Source organism: Quercus lobata, chromosome 4 (genome assembly GCF_001633185.2).
Source record: "Quercus lobata isolate SW786 chromosome 4, ValleyOak3.0 Primary Assembly, whole genome shotgun sequence".
Taxonomy (NCBI): Eukaryota; Viridiplantae; Streptophyta; class Magnoliopsida; order Fagales; family Fagaceae; genus Quercus; species Quercus lobata.
In genome coordinates this window covers 29,297,479-29,310,736 of record NC_044907.1, presented here as the reverse complement: position 1 = coordinate 29,310,736, position 13,258 = coordinate 29,297,479, and positions in this window count along the sequence as shown.

Sequence of the window (13,258 nt, the reverse complement as noted above, 5' to 3'; positions counted from 1 at the left end):
AAGTTCATGTTATGGGGGAAAGAATGTCTAGGGGAAAGATTCTTACAAAAAAGATAATGAAAAGTAAATTTTTTTTAATTATTTAATTTAATTTGATTTAAGGTTTATTTTTTAAATTTCTAATCCTTTTTTTTTTTTTTACTAATTTTAAATACTGATGTGGCATTATTTTAATGCCAACAAATTTTTTCAATATTATTTTAATGTCCACGTCCACATAAAAAATGCCCACAAAGCACTCCATTTACAATATAAGATATTTATGTTACTAAGATGACGACAAAAACCAAAATCGAAATGATTTACGATTTCTAGAAACTCAGGTAGGTGTGTTTAAAACATAGATACCAAAATCAGAATCAACTCAAAATATAAGAACTAAAAGTGCATTTAAATTTTTTTAATCTAGTGTGGTCTTATATCTTTAGCCCACATATGCCTTCATTAATCTTCTTTGTTCTAACCAAATAGTTCACCCGGTTGCAATGTAAGACCAATTTGTTCATTAAAAAAAAAAAGAAAAAAAAAATGCTTATTCCTTGTCTCAAGTCAACACTGGAAAGAGATTAGAAGGTTATCTGTTATAACATATCCCATTCGAGCAAACACTGGCGTTCTAAACAGTTACATTCTCCATTTGAGATGGCATAGGCGGAAGACTTTTTTTTTTTAATTAAGTGGTATAATGGGTTAGATTGAAACCCCATGTTGTGGTGTAAAGGATTTCTCTAATAAACTAAACACAAAGTGAGTAAATAAATTTTAGAATATTCAAGGTTTGTCAACAGTTTTGCACTTATCACAAACTATTTGTGGCTGATAAAGTTTTATCTTTTTGGTCCGACCCTTTTTGTCTTTTACAAAGGGGGGTCATATTTGGTGGCCCCTCTATATCTCTTCCATTGCACATGGCTTTTGAAGGCATGAATCAGCTTTATTGATTCATCCTTATCTCCATACGATTACTAGGACAGAAAAGATGATCTCTCAGCCAAAAAAAAAAAAAAAAAGGACAGTAAAGATGATTAATCCAAGCAATGATGCAGTGCACTACTTAGGTTTAGGACAATTATTGTGTATTGTGGTCTTCCCTCTCACATGGGGGTGGGCCAGTAGGACCTACCCTGTATGAGAGGGAGAGTATACTCATGAACACATAATAATTTATTACTTTATTTGGATGTTGATTTTAGAAATGTACAGAAAAAGTCTGTTAAATATATATGTTAGAAAATTTTGAAAAATTTCATAGTCTTTAAAATTGTTCTCAGTTTATCTTCTAATTGTTTTTTTTTTTTTTTTTTTTTGTGTGTTTGTAAGGAGAATTTTAAGTAGATCACACCCTGATCTAAAATCTATCACTGTGTTTATAGAAATTTTTTGCTCTAATTGATCATTTTGTAGTTTGAGGTAGTCACCGACAGAGAATTTTTATATATTAAATAATAAACAGTATTTCAATAACTATTTCAAATTTATTGATGAAAGCTAAAAGATCGGTAGTCCATTGCTTTTTGGAAAAAATTCAAAATGTTACTTATTTTCCCATCCCTGTCATTAAGAGATATTTTGCTTTTTGCACATGTTTGTTGCACCACATTTTGGGCCAAAAATTAGATTGCCTAAGGACAAAATATACTCCCCATAGAAAGCAATAAGAGTCTAGCAAATCTTGCTTCCATTAATAATCGTGCCAAAGTCGCAACACCAGCTTTCTTACTGCCACTAGCCCACAACAGCAAGCATGAAAATTTATTTAATAAAACATGTGGAGGATTTTTTTTTTTTTTTTTTTTTTTTTTTTCATTGCTCACCCAGTCACCCATCTCGTTGACTTTTCCATGCTTTTGTTTCCCTTTTCGTGTTGGTGTTGGTATGCTCTTCCTAGCCTTTACTTTACTAGGTTCATCTTATCTGTAATACTTGGATGATTACTTTATCATTTTACTTCAAATTATAGCTCTTCATGTCATCTCATGTCAAATATATACATATCAAAAATGATATTATTTACCTTCAATCTTTCAATGACACCAGCCTAGCTCTAATATTGTTGTTTTATCTAATCATAACCCGTATAAGTTGGCTACAACCAAAGTAGGAGAGCTTGCATTTTATATTGAGTAACAACAACAATTACGATTTTGATATTAAAGTCAGACTTTATGGATTTGTGGGTTTTGTAAATTATGTCATTGACTGTGAGATGTGTACTTTGTTTTATAATTAAGTAGGAAGAGAAAGACACCTTCTATATAAAATTTTATTCTATAATATTCTTCCAAAGTTTTTTTTTTTTAATTATTTTTTCTCATTACTTCTATTGAATAATTATAATAGATATATGTATGAAATTTATAATTGTTACTTTTTATGATGAACTCTTTACCAATAATTAAAGTTCTATAACAATTATGCTATAATACATTTATAACATTTTCCAATTATGCTATGAAAGAGATTGATTAGTGCAAAATCAATTATGCTATGAAAGTAGGATACAACTTTATTGAGTTAAAAGTTAATTTATGAGATGAGTTTTTCTTTTTTTCTTTTTTTTTTTTTGGGTCAAACATTTTTTGATTTAAGAATTTTGTTTTATTTAAGTTGGCGCTCCTAAAAATCTCCACTGCTGTTTGTAGATGCGTCCGTGTTTTCGGAGATAGGTAAATAGTGGGTAAAGTCCCACATTGGTCCCGTGTGTGTAATAAGACTTATAAGCCTTGCTAAGGTTTCTCAAAAAAAAAAAAAAAAGTAAGCCTTGCTAATTCCTTCAAAGGTTAGGCTTTTTTTTTATGGGATAAGTATTGAGTTATTATCTTACTTATAAAAAAAAAAAAAAAAAATAGTGGTCAAGAGCCTTGTGGGTTTTCTCAACCTACCATTCTAAATAATGTAATCCTTGCGTGTTATTGTATTACTATTTTATGCTTCCGCTTTCACATTTATCTTAGCCTAGTTAACATAATAATATGAAGATTATTTAAATATGCATTGGTTGCGAATGCATGGCTGAAATTTGCTCTTTGGTTAATATTTACTAAAATTAAGGTTCAAACTTGACTCATTTATAAATAAATAAATATAAATGAACTTTTTATCAAGTCAAGCTTGAGCTATTTATGAATAGCTTAGTTAATTTAATTAAGTCCTATGCTTAAATAGGCTTGGGACAGGGCCATTGGCTGCCTACAGTACCACAATTACTCCTATTGGCCACATGCACAGCTACTTCTTTCAATTTTTTTGATATCACAGTGAATCCACCAATATCAAATGCGACGTGACCAATCCATTATTGATAGAAACAGCCGAAGACTTGGTGGACAGGTCTTCGTGGTCCCGTCATTTTTCTTTGATTAGCCATCGAGAAAGACTAAAAATGGCTTGAACCAGTGTTAGGATGACAAAGAAGCCAAGAGTAGTTGGCTTGCAGTAGTTAATCACGTGAGCGGAATTTTGGCATAGAAAACATACAACCATTAAAAAAAATGATAGGATTAAGTTACACCTTTTTTTTTTTGAGCGGAGGGATTAAGTTACATTTAACTCTAAATATTGCATAACTTAATAATTATTTTTATTTGGCTAAAATTCAAAACCCACTTGAAGATTACAACTTCTATTAAAAAAAAATTAATATAATTACATATTTTGAAAATCTAACAGTTGGATTGCATATAAAAATTATTTTTTATGTATAATTTAAACTATAAAAACTTGCAATTCAAACAAATGATTGAAGATATAGTTATTGATCTTTAATCTGCTAAAATTTTTTCAAGCATGAAGGATATAAGAAGAAAATGTAGTCCAATAGTGGATTCGTCAAAATTTATATCCAATAAAACGATATTGAATGGAGTTGTAACCTTAAGCCACCATTAAATTTGGAGCCAAATTTTGTCCTTTTATCTGTCAAAATTTTTTTTCATTAAATTATTTTCCCTAATTGCAGGATTGCATTATCTTTTTATATCTTATTATGCTTCCAAAATATTAAAACAAATAATAACTCTCTCATCTGTTTAAATATCAATATTTTTTGTAATTTAAAATTATAAAAAAAATGAATTTATTTGATTGAGTGGTAAATAATCTAATTGATAACAAGTTTAATATGCATGTTCAAAATAGAAGAAATCTTGTAGCACAACTGACCCTTTGTCTTTGCTGAAAAAGAAAATAACACCGTTTTCTTTAGCCTTCTTTCTTCCTTCTTTACATGTGAGAAAATTATTTGAAGTGGTAACTTATCCCGTTTGATAACCAAATTGATAAAAATATTTTTAATCTAGTAATGACAGAATGAGAACATAATAAAAGTAATTTATATTTTCATATTTGGACCCAATTTATTCGATGAATAGATATTATTATTATTATTATTATTATTATTATTATTATTATTATTATTATTATTATTATTAAATCTCTCTCTTAAAATGGGTAAATGGGTAAGCATTGAGTGCTATTTTGCAAAATAATGACCACTTTTATCAATTCATTATATTTTTATTAAAAGCCAGAATAGTGCAGTAGAAAGATGTAATTCTAAAGATTCAAAATTTTACAGAGCATTATCATCTCCTTATTTCTAAAAATGAAGAGAGTTTATTTTGAAGTTATATTTTATTTTCTAAAACTAACAGTATTAAGAGTTTCATATCATTCAAAATTTTGAATAAAGTAATAGATACATCTTTAAATTTCTAATTTTGAACTATGAGATCTATCTATTTAAAATTGCACAAATCCTATTTCTGAATCATAGACTCAGCTTAAAGTTGTTTTTAGCTTTTAAGGGAGTTCAATTCTCTTTAGAAAATTTTTCAAATGATAAGACAATTTTTGTTAAAAAAGTTTTAAGGGTCTTCGAGCTTTTTTATGATATACTGTACAAATGCAATATCAGATAACTTTGTTATCCTGTATTTTGGATTGTTAACTAAAAGAGCATTATAGGTGATCTACAATTTCTTTTTTAATATATTAATAATTGTGGACGAAGGAATTAAAAATACTAAAAAAATACTAATTAACCTATGATGCTCTTGGCAAAGATCAACAAATGCTTCCATTATTTTTTGCCAACTTTGTTTATCTCCTTGAAAGGTGATACTGCCATAGATATTATCAAAATTTATCTGAAGTCTTTTCTATGTAACACCTTTGGTCATCTTCTCGAAGGAATTTTCCTACAACTTTATGTGTAACCGTTTATTAATTCTCTTCTATGGTTAAAATTATGCATCAAACTTAAAAGAGTTTAATCAATTTTGGGTATATACGCAGTAGGCGAAATCTGTCTCTGCATCATACATTCCCATAATTAATTCAAACTTGTCAGAACAAAATAACACAAAATAGAAAACAGAAAGAAAAGGGACCTAGATGAGCAATTTTCTTTTTAGTGAATCCCCCATTTTCAAAAGCACCGGGTCCACAGCTTATTATTGTTGGAACTTTTGCAAGTGATGTCTATTGAATCAAAAAAAGTTGAAGTTTCTGTAGCCAAAGACTTGGGGACAGGTCTTTGGGTGGAGGATTTTTCTCCCTTGGCTGGAGAATTCCAAAATAGACTTGGGTTGCTTTATTGAAAGCAAGCTGGTACAAGTGATAGGTGTCTAATGACTCTAATCTTATCAAGATGTTTTGTCGGAAATCTGTAGTAAACCAATACGTGAATTATGGATAACAAGGACAGGTCTTTGGGGATTGAGATAGGGTATTGCACCGGATGCAATTATTCTTGATGGCTGAGACTGAGAGTTGAAAAAACCAATTTTCAATTTAATAAAAAAAGTGAGAAAAAAAAAATGGTAAAAATTCTTTATAAGAGAGATATGGGGTAACCTTAGGTATTGCGTCCAATCCAAATCCGGCCCCTGCCATAAATCCTTTCCTTCTGTCCTTATGATGGATATATGTGTGGAGCCTAATTTATTGTGTTGCTTTATCTAAGCGGTCATAGAAAACGGAATTAAAGAACTCCATTTTTTTTAATACAAATAATACAATAGTTGACAGTTGACTTAGGCTTGTGTAAACAAATATGATTATTTCTCTCATTGTGATAGCATTGATTAAACCCAAGTATTAGTCAATAAATAAAATAATTTTTTTTATCAAAAAAAAAAAAGAGAAATGCTACGTCAATAATATTTTTCACAATAAATCTTAAGTATCAGGTTGCTACTGGTTGTTATTGATGGGCGAAAAAGTAATTTTAATTGTAGGTTCAAATTAGAACTAGTAACAACTTAACACGTAGGATTTCTTGGGAAAATGTTATAAATGTAGCACTTCTAAAAAAAAAAAAAAAGCAATACATAAAAAAATTTCACAACATTTTTCAATAGTTAAGTTGATAAACTTTTACTAGTTCTTATTTAGGTTCATCACTAGCATCATATTTTTACTTACCGCTATCAATTTGCCACATTAACTGGTGTGAAAAGTTTTGTCAAATTTTTTGTGTCTATAGACTTTCTAAAAGAAAACCTTTACATGATTAATTAGTAATTTTGCTTCTAAAATGAGAGAATAGAATTTAAGTAATATATATTTTTTTTTTAAATTCATATTCAAATATATAAAATACTTCAATTAATTCAGTAACAAGGATGCATTACTTTAACCATCATTGCACAAAGTTCATAAGACATTCCAAATACTCGTGTCACATACTCATATGCTAATTATGAGAATTTTGGAAGAGAATTATGAATTTTATCTCACTGCTGATGACGCATGGATCTTCGATAGGTAATTAAGCAATAGATGAGAACTAAGAATAGGGTTGCTCATATGTGTATTTAAAATTGGTGGGTAGATTGAAATTCGATGTTGTGGTGTAAAGGACTTGGCATATAGATAAGAGAAAGAGAAAAGAGAATGAGTATGTTTTGGAATTTCGTTGATTTGGTAGATTTAATTTAATGCTATGATTCATTTTAAATTTTTTGCAAAACTTGTGATAATAGTCCAAAACACTCTATAATTCAATAGATGCAAGGATGAAGTCGGGGGGGGGGGGGGGGGGGGGGGGGGGGAGGGGTGTCTGATGTATGAAAACAAAAATTCATGAAATACGCTAAACAATTAAAATTTCACTAATCCTTGCTAGATTCTTGTTTTGTTTTTGAAAGGTTAAAAAAGTGGGCTTCTTGTTAGATTTATTGTTGTCATTTGGGCTAGTTTTGTTCTTCTTTGGGCCATTTTTGTTCTTGTTTGAGTTACCTATTGTTATTATTTGGTCTATTTCAATTTTTCTGGTTTAAAGGGCCGAAAATGATGTTTGAAGGGGTTAAGATTAACTTTAGAGAAATGCTAAGTGGTAGGTTGTTACTAGTTGTTATTATTGAGTAAAAAAGTAATCTTAATAGGTTCAAATTTGAACTAATAACAACTAATCACCTATAATTTGTTGTAAAAATATTGTGAATATAACAATTCTCCTAATTATATAGTGTATACACATTTTATTATTTTTTTAAACCTTAGGCTCTAGCCCTCCTTTGGGCCAGTACCTGGCTATGTCCCTGACTAAATGAATACAATAGCAAGGAATTTCGAGAAGAGATCCAAAAGGACAATCAAAGCCTTAAACATTTGGAAGGAAACAATTTTTGTGGGTGATCTTGTGTATTTTTAATGAATGGGCGATTTTATATCAGAAAAACCATATATACTATCAGTTAACAAAGGAGCCAAACAAAAACAAACAGCATACATGCTGCTGTGCCGAGCACTCTTAGAGACTAGCTTTTGTCATTCGCTCATGAATTAGAAAAAGGGAATTTTAGCCTACCACACAACATCACAGCAAAATGAAAGCAAGAAGATCAGAAGAAAAACGACAGGTCGTATAACTGTGTTTCATTGACTACGACATGTCAACTATTCTGTGTTGGTTGTTGTTCGTAACAATTGATTATAAAGCTACAAGTCGTGTATAGTCACAGTTGAAATTTCTTGTGCTCCGTTTGTTATGTTAATGGCCACGTGTTATTACTTGATTGGTTAGGAAGGTAAGTAAAGTTAGTTATCAGTTAAACTTCTGTTAGCACAGTAACCATCAACGACTATTGGCTGTTAGCCTGTTAGTTACAAAACAGAGTGGCTTTGTACAATTTAATTAATCAAAATCAATACACAATAATTCATTCATTCTCTCAATTTTTATTCTCCAACAAACCTTTAGGCTTAGTATTTAATAAAGGAAACAAATATCAAGAACCATATGATTATTTGTCTAGTAAATGGTAGTTAATCCAACAAATTTACCTTGAGAAAAGTATCACAATTGACAATACTAAGTTGGTCTCTTAGAACCTGCAAACGCTACGCAAAATCCTTTGATATCACAGAAAACCCATCCAATATTGATTTTCTTCTTTTAATTTTTATATATTGCTTTTGTTTATCTTTGAGTTCGTCCAATTATGTCGTTTGATCCTTGATCTCCTTCTGAGAGTTGAAAAGGGTCTTGTCACTTCGCAATTCATGTACTCAAGACGAAAGTGTTGTTGTGCAAGTTCATGCAAATGATCATTTGGCAAATTGAATATTGAACTCGGCATGCTGCACAAGCTTCAAGTTCTTCCACCAATTGAATAGTAAATTCCAAGTGATGTCCTTAACCTTGGCCAAAATGGCAAAATACCCATTTTTCTCAAACTTTTCAGCAAAATGCCCCCTGTCCAAAATTATTTAGGAATATGCCCCCGTTTTGAAACTCGACTTTTAGAAAATCGAGTTTTACATTTGAAACTCGATTTTTGGACAATCAAGTTAAAGGGAAATGAGACTTAATATATATATATATATATATATATATTTATATATATTCTGGAACTCGAGTTCATGGAACTCAAGTTCCACAAATTTTTTTCATTTTTTTTTTTAAGTTTCAGTTCGCTATAACTCAATTTGTCCCAAAATCGAGTTTCAAAACAGGAGCATTTTCCTAAATAGTTTCAGAGATGGAGCATTTTGCTAGAAAATTTTGGCAAAAGGGACAAATGCCCATTTTGACCCCTTAACCTTTGTGTTGCACATGTTGTGTGTGACTCCACAAAATATGTTAAGGAAACGTGTCTTTGTCCCTGGATTTAAAGTAGAGCTAGCACTGATATCCCTATATTTGTCAAATAAAATCTCTGCAACAACAGCAAAGTTTCGAGAGACCATGTAGTCCTTGACTACATTTCGGAATACTCCTTTCTCATTAGATAATAGAGTTCCTCTGACGTCTTTTCGAAATATACCAAATCTTCTAAAATTCTATCCCTATTCATATAGTTGACTCCAGACTTTAGCTCTTCAATGAATTCACCAATGGCTGCTTCAACATCTTGCTCGAATTCCTTCTACTCATTTTCATGAAGTTCATAATTATTAAAAAAAAAAAAATGCTTTTGTTACAAGTTTATCTCATCAGTTAAGGAGGAATCTAATGGGTTTCAATTTTGGAGTTATAAAAGCAAATAAATAAATACTTTTAAAAAAAAAATCTAAATGTTAGGCAACTTTGAAAAAAAAGTTGATCGATTATAATAAAAAACTCAATCATAATTAATGCCTTGATTAGGGTCGTAATTACATGTTACCTATCTTTGATTAGGGTTATTTTCACTTTGTCTATCTGTGACTTAAAAGATATCATTTTCATGGCGCTGTCTTTGAGGATTTGGGGGAAGCAGGAATTGGGGATGTTATTTGGAATTCTCAAGGTGATGTTTTGGCTTCTTTGTCAAAGCGAATTCCTAACTCTCCCTCTATAGCTACCCTGAAGCTATTGGCACCAAGAAAACCAGCCATGTTTGTCCAAAAAGTGGGTATTGGTAGCTCTATCTTCGAAGGTTATTATGAAGTTGTTATCAAAGTTCTTAATCGGGGTAATTAGCTTCATTATGCGCTTGATCATTCAATCAAAAGCACTTTGTTTTTTGTTAACTTTTGTTAGAGTTATATATATATATATATATATATATATTCATATAGGCAAGGCAATACTATAGCAAATGCTTTAGTTAAGAGAGCAAAGTTGTTTTTTTTTTTTTTTTTAATAAAGGATTCTTTTGTCAATTACTGTACATTATGATTATGAGATATGACAAATGGATGTTAAAACAGCTTTCTTGAATGGACACATTTGAGAAGAAATTTTTATGGACCAACCAGAAGGTGAATATCTCATAGTCAAGAATCAAAAGTGTGCAAGTTGATGAGATCTATATATGGCCTAAAGCAAGCATCACGCAGTTGGAACATTCGTTTTAATGAGGCAGTCAAATCGTTTGGCTTCTCACAAAATATGGATGAACCTTGTGTTTACAAAAAGGTTAGTAGGAGCACTATTACATTTTTAGTTCTTTATGTAGATGACATACTACTCATTGGCAATGACGTGGGAGCAATGTCATCTATAAAAATATGGTTATCTAGTCACTTTGCAATGAAAGATCTTGGTGAAGCGTCCTATATACTTGGAATCAAATTGTTTAGAGGCCGAAAGAAAAGGTAATTGGGACTTTCACAAGTCAATTATATTACAAGATCTGGCTAGGTTTAGCATGCAAGATTCCAAGAAAGGGTTTTCACCTTTTAGACATGGAGTTCATCTCTCTAAACAAATGTGCCCTAAAACACAAGAAGAGAGAGAGAGAAATTGAGAAATTGTCCTAATGCTTCGGCTGTAGGAAGTCTCATGTACGCAATGCTTTGCACTAGGCCAAACATTTGTTATGCAATGGCCATTGTGAGTAGATATCAATCCAATCTAAGTTTTGAGCATTGGATAGTAGTAAAACATATCCATAAATATTTAAATAGGACCAAACATTATTTCTTGGTATTTGGTGGTGAGGATCTGACTATCCAAGGGTATACAAATTTAGATTTTCAATATAATATTGATGATAGAAAATCAATTTTTTGATTTGTGTTCACTCTTGGCAAGGGAGCAATAAGTTGGAGAAGTTGCAAGCAAGATACTACTGCAGACTCTACTACAAAAGCAGAGTATATAACTGCAAGTAAAGCTGCAAAGGAAGCTGTGTGGATTCACAAGTTCATTCAAGAACTTGAAGTTGTTCCTTCTATCAAGTCACCCATTACTATCTATTGTCACAATAGTGGGGCTATTGCAAATGTAGTAGAACCAAAGGCTCATCAAAGGACAAAACATATTGCATGTAAATATCACTTGATACGTGAAATCATACATAGAAGTGATGTAACTATAACAAAGATTGCCTCTACCAATAATGTTGTAGATCCACTCACAAAAGCATTGACTCAAAAAGTGTTTGAGAAACATCAAGAAGCAATGGGTATTAAATACATTTATGATTGGTTTCGAGTGCAAGTGGGAGATTGTTAGAATTATGTACCCTCAAAAACAATACTATACATTTTTATTAGATAATTTATATTTTTACATACATAATTATTATGGGTATATTTCATTGTTTAAATGTGGCATGTAATGTCACATCTATGGAAAAATCATGTTAATGGTTAAGGAATCAAAGATAGGGAGTAATGATTTTTCATAGATTATTAAATTGTTCTAGGTTGTGGATATTAATTGAATATCACCATTGAAGCCTACACTTGTTGTGCTACTATATGATAGGATGATTTACTCCATCATTGAGGTAGTGACTTTAAGTAGACAAGTGGGTGTAATGTAGCAAGTACATACACTGAATTGGATCCAATTAAGAACACCTTATGGAGTGAACACTGTTAGTTAAAAGGTAATAAATAAAAAATATTATTTTTGGTTATGTGAAAAGTTAGAAAAATAAAATTTTTTTTTGATAAAGTTATTTTTTTACAAAATATTCTTATTAAATATAATCTGTTCTAAAAGAGAGAAGTTTGATACATCAATAATTTTATTATTTATTGTTTTCTTTTGCCTCCTTAGATTAATCAAGATTCTTTCTTTTTTAAGTTCTCTCCAAATAATTAAATATAAAGAAATAAAATTCACATTTGTTATTGATTAAAATTCAATTTAGTCTATTGATTAAATTTGTCCTTAAATTTTAGTTTTTAATAATTGAGTCTCTCATTTTATCAAATTAAGTCAATTTGGTCCATTTGCCCAAATCTAAATGAAGTAATTTAAATAGGTTTTTATTAATATGTTTATATATATAACTGTGGGAGGACGGGAAACCAAGGACAAGAGCATGCAAACCGAGGACAAGAATAAATGGGAAGAGGTCAAAAATGATAACGCAATCACAAAACCCAAGAAGATTGATGTGCTTGAGGAACTTGAGGATACGGGTACATTCCTAGAAGGGCCAAGGTTTGGCCATGAAGACCACCTGACATGTGACTGAGGAAAGGAAGGAAGGTTTATCATTGAGTAGGTGAAGGAAGGGTACAGATAAAACATTCATCGCCTCCACATTCAATGTTTTACACTCACTTAGCTGGCCGCATTAATGGTGGAATGACCCCTGAATAGTGTCATCAAAGTTCACAACCTAATAGAGAAACCTTCTAGTGAGGCCCTTGATGGGACAAGTATCTAAAGAAAAAACCTTGGTCGTCCAAGTGGAAGGCCAAGATGCAATCTGGATGACTATATAAAGGAATGGGATTCCTACAAGAAAGGGGATCAAGAAAAAAAGCAAAAAATAAAGAGAGTGAAAACATTGTAGTTTAAGAACAAGTGTTAACCTATACCTTGGCCTAAACCGAGTAGCATTGTTGTATTAATCCCAAACATAAGTTGTTTTACTTTGCCTGGCTTATATATGTTAAACATACATTCCAATATCACTTTATAGAGTTGTTAAAAAGGGGAAACAAGGTTGATTGGGATCCCATCTCTATAAATTAATTGAGCGAGGTTGAAATCTTACTTGTCCAATTTTGGCCTGCCACAATAACCATCCTAAATAGTATTCATTACACAACAAGATCTATAAAATGAGTCTTTTTAAAAAAAATTAGAAAATCATTTTCTTAAAAAATGTTTAAATAATGTCATTTGCTTATAAATTTGGATGAGGTAAAAACTGACTCATTTTAGCAAGTGAGGGAGTGTCCAAGAGATTGGCTGACCCAACCCACCCGAAGGATCTAATTGAACTCGAACCATACTTGATCTAATCCAATAGTTGTTGTAGTTAGCTGCAAGTCTCCACTTTCAAAACCTGATTTTATAGGGTTGAGTGTATGTTCTCTCCTCCAAAACTTGAGCAACTCGATCCATTCAAAAACCCAA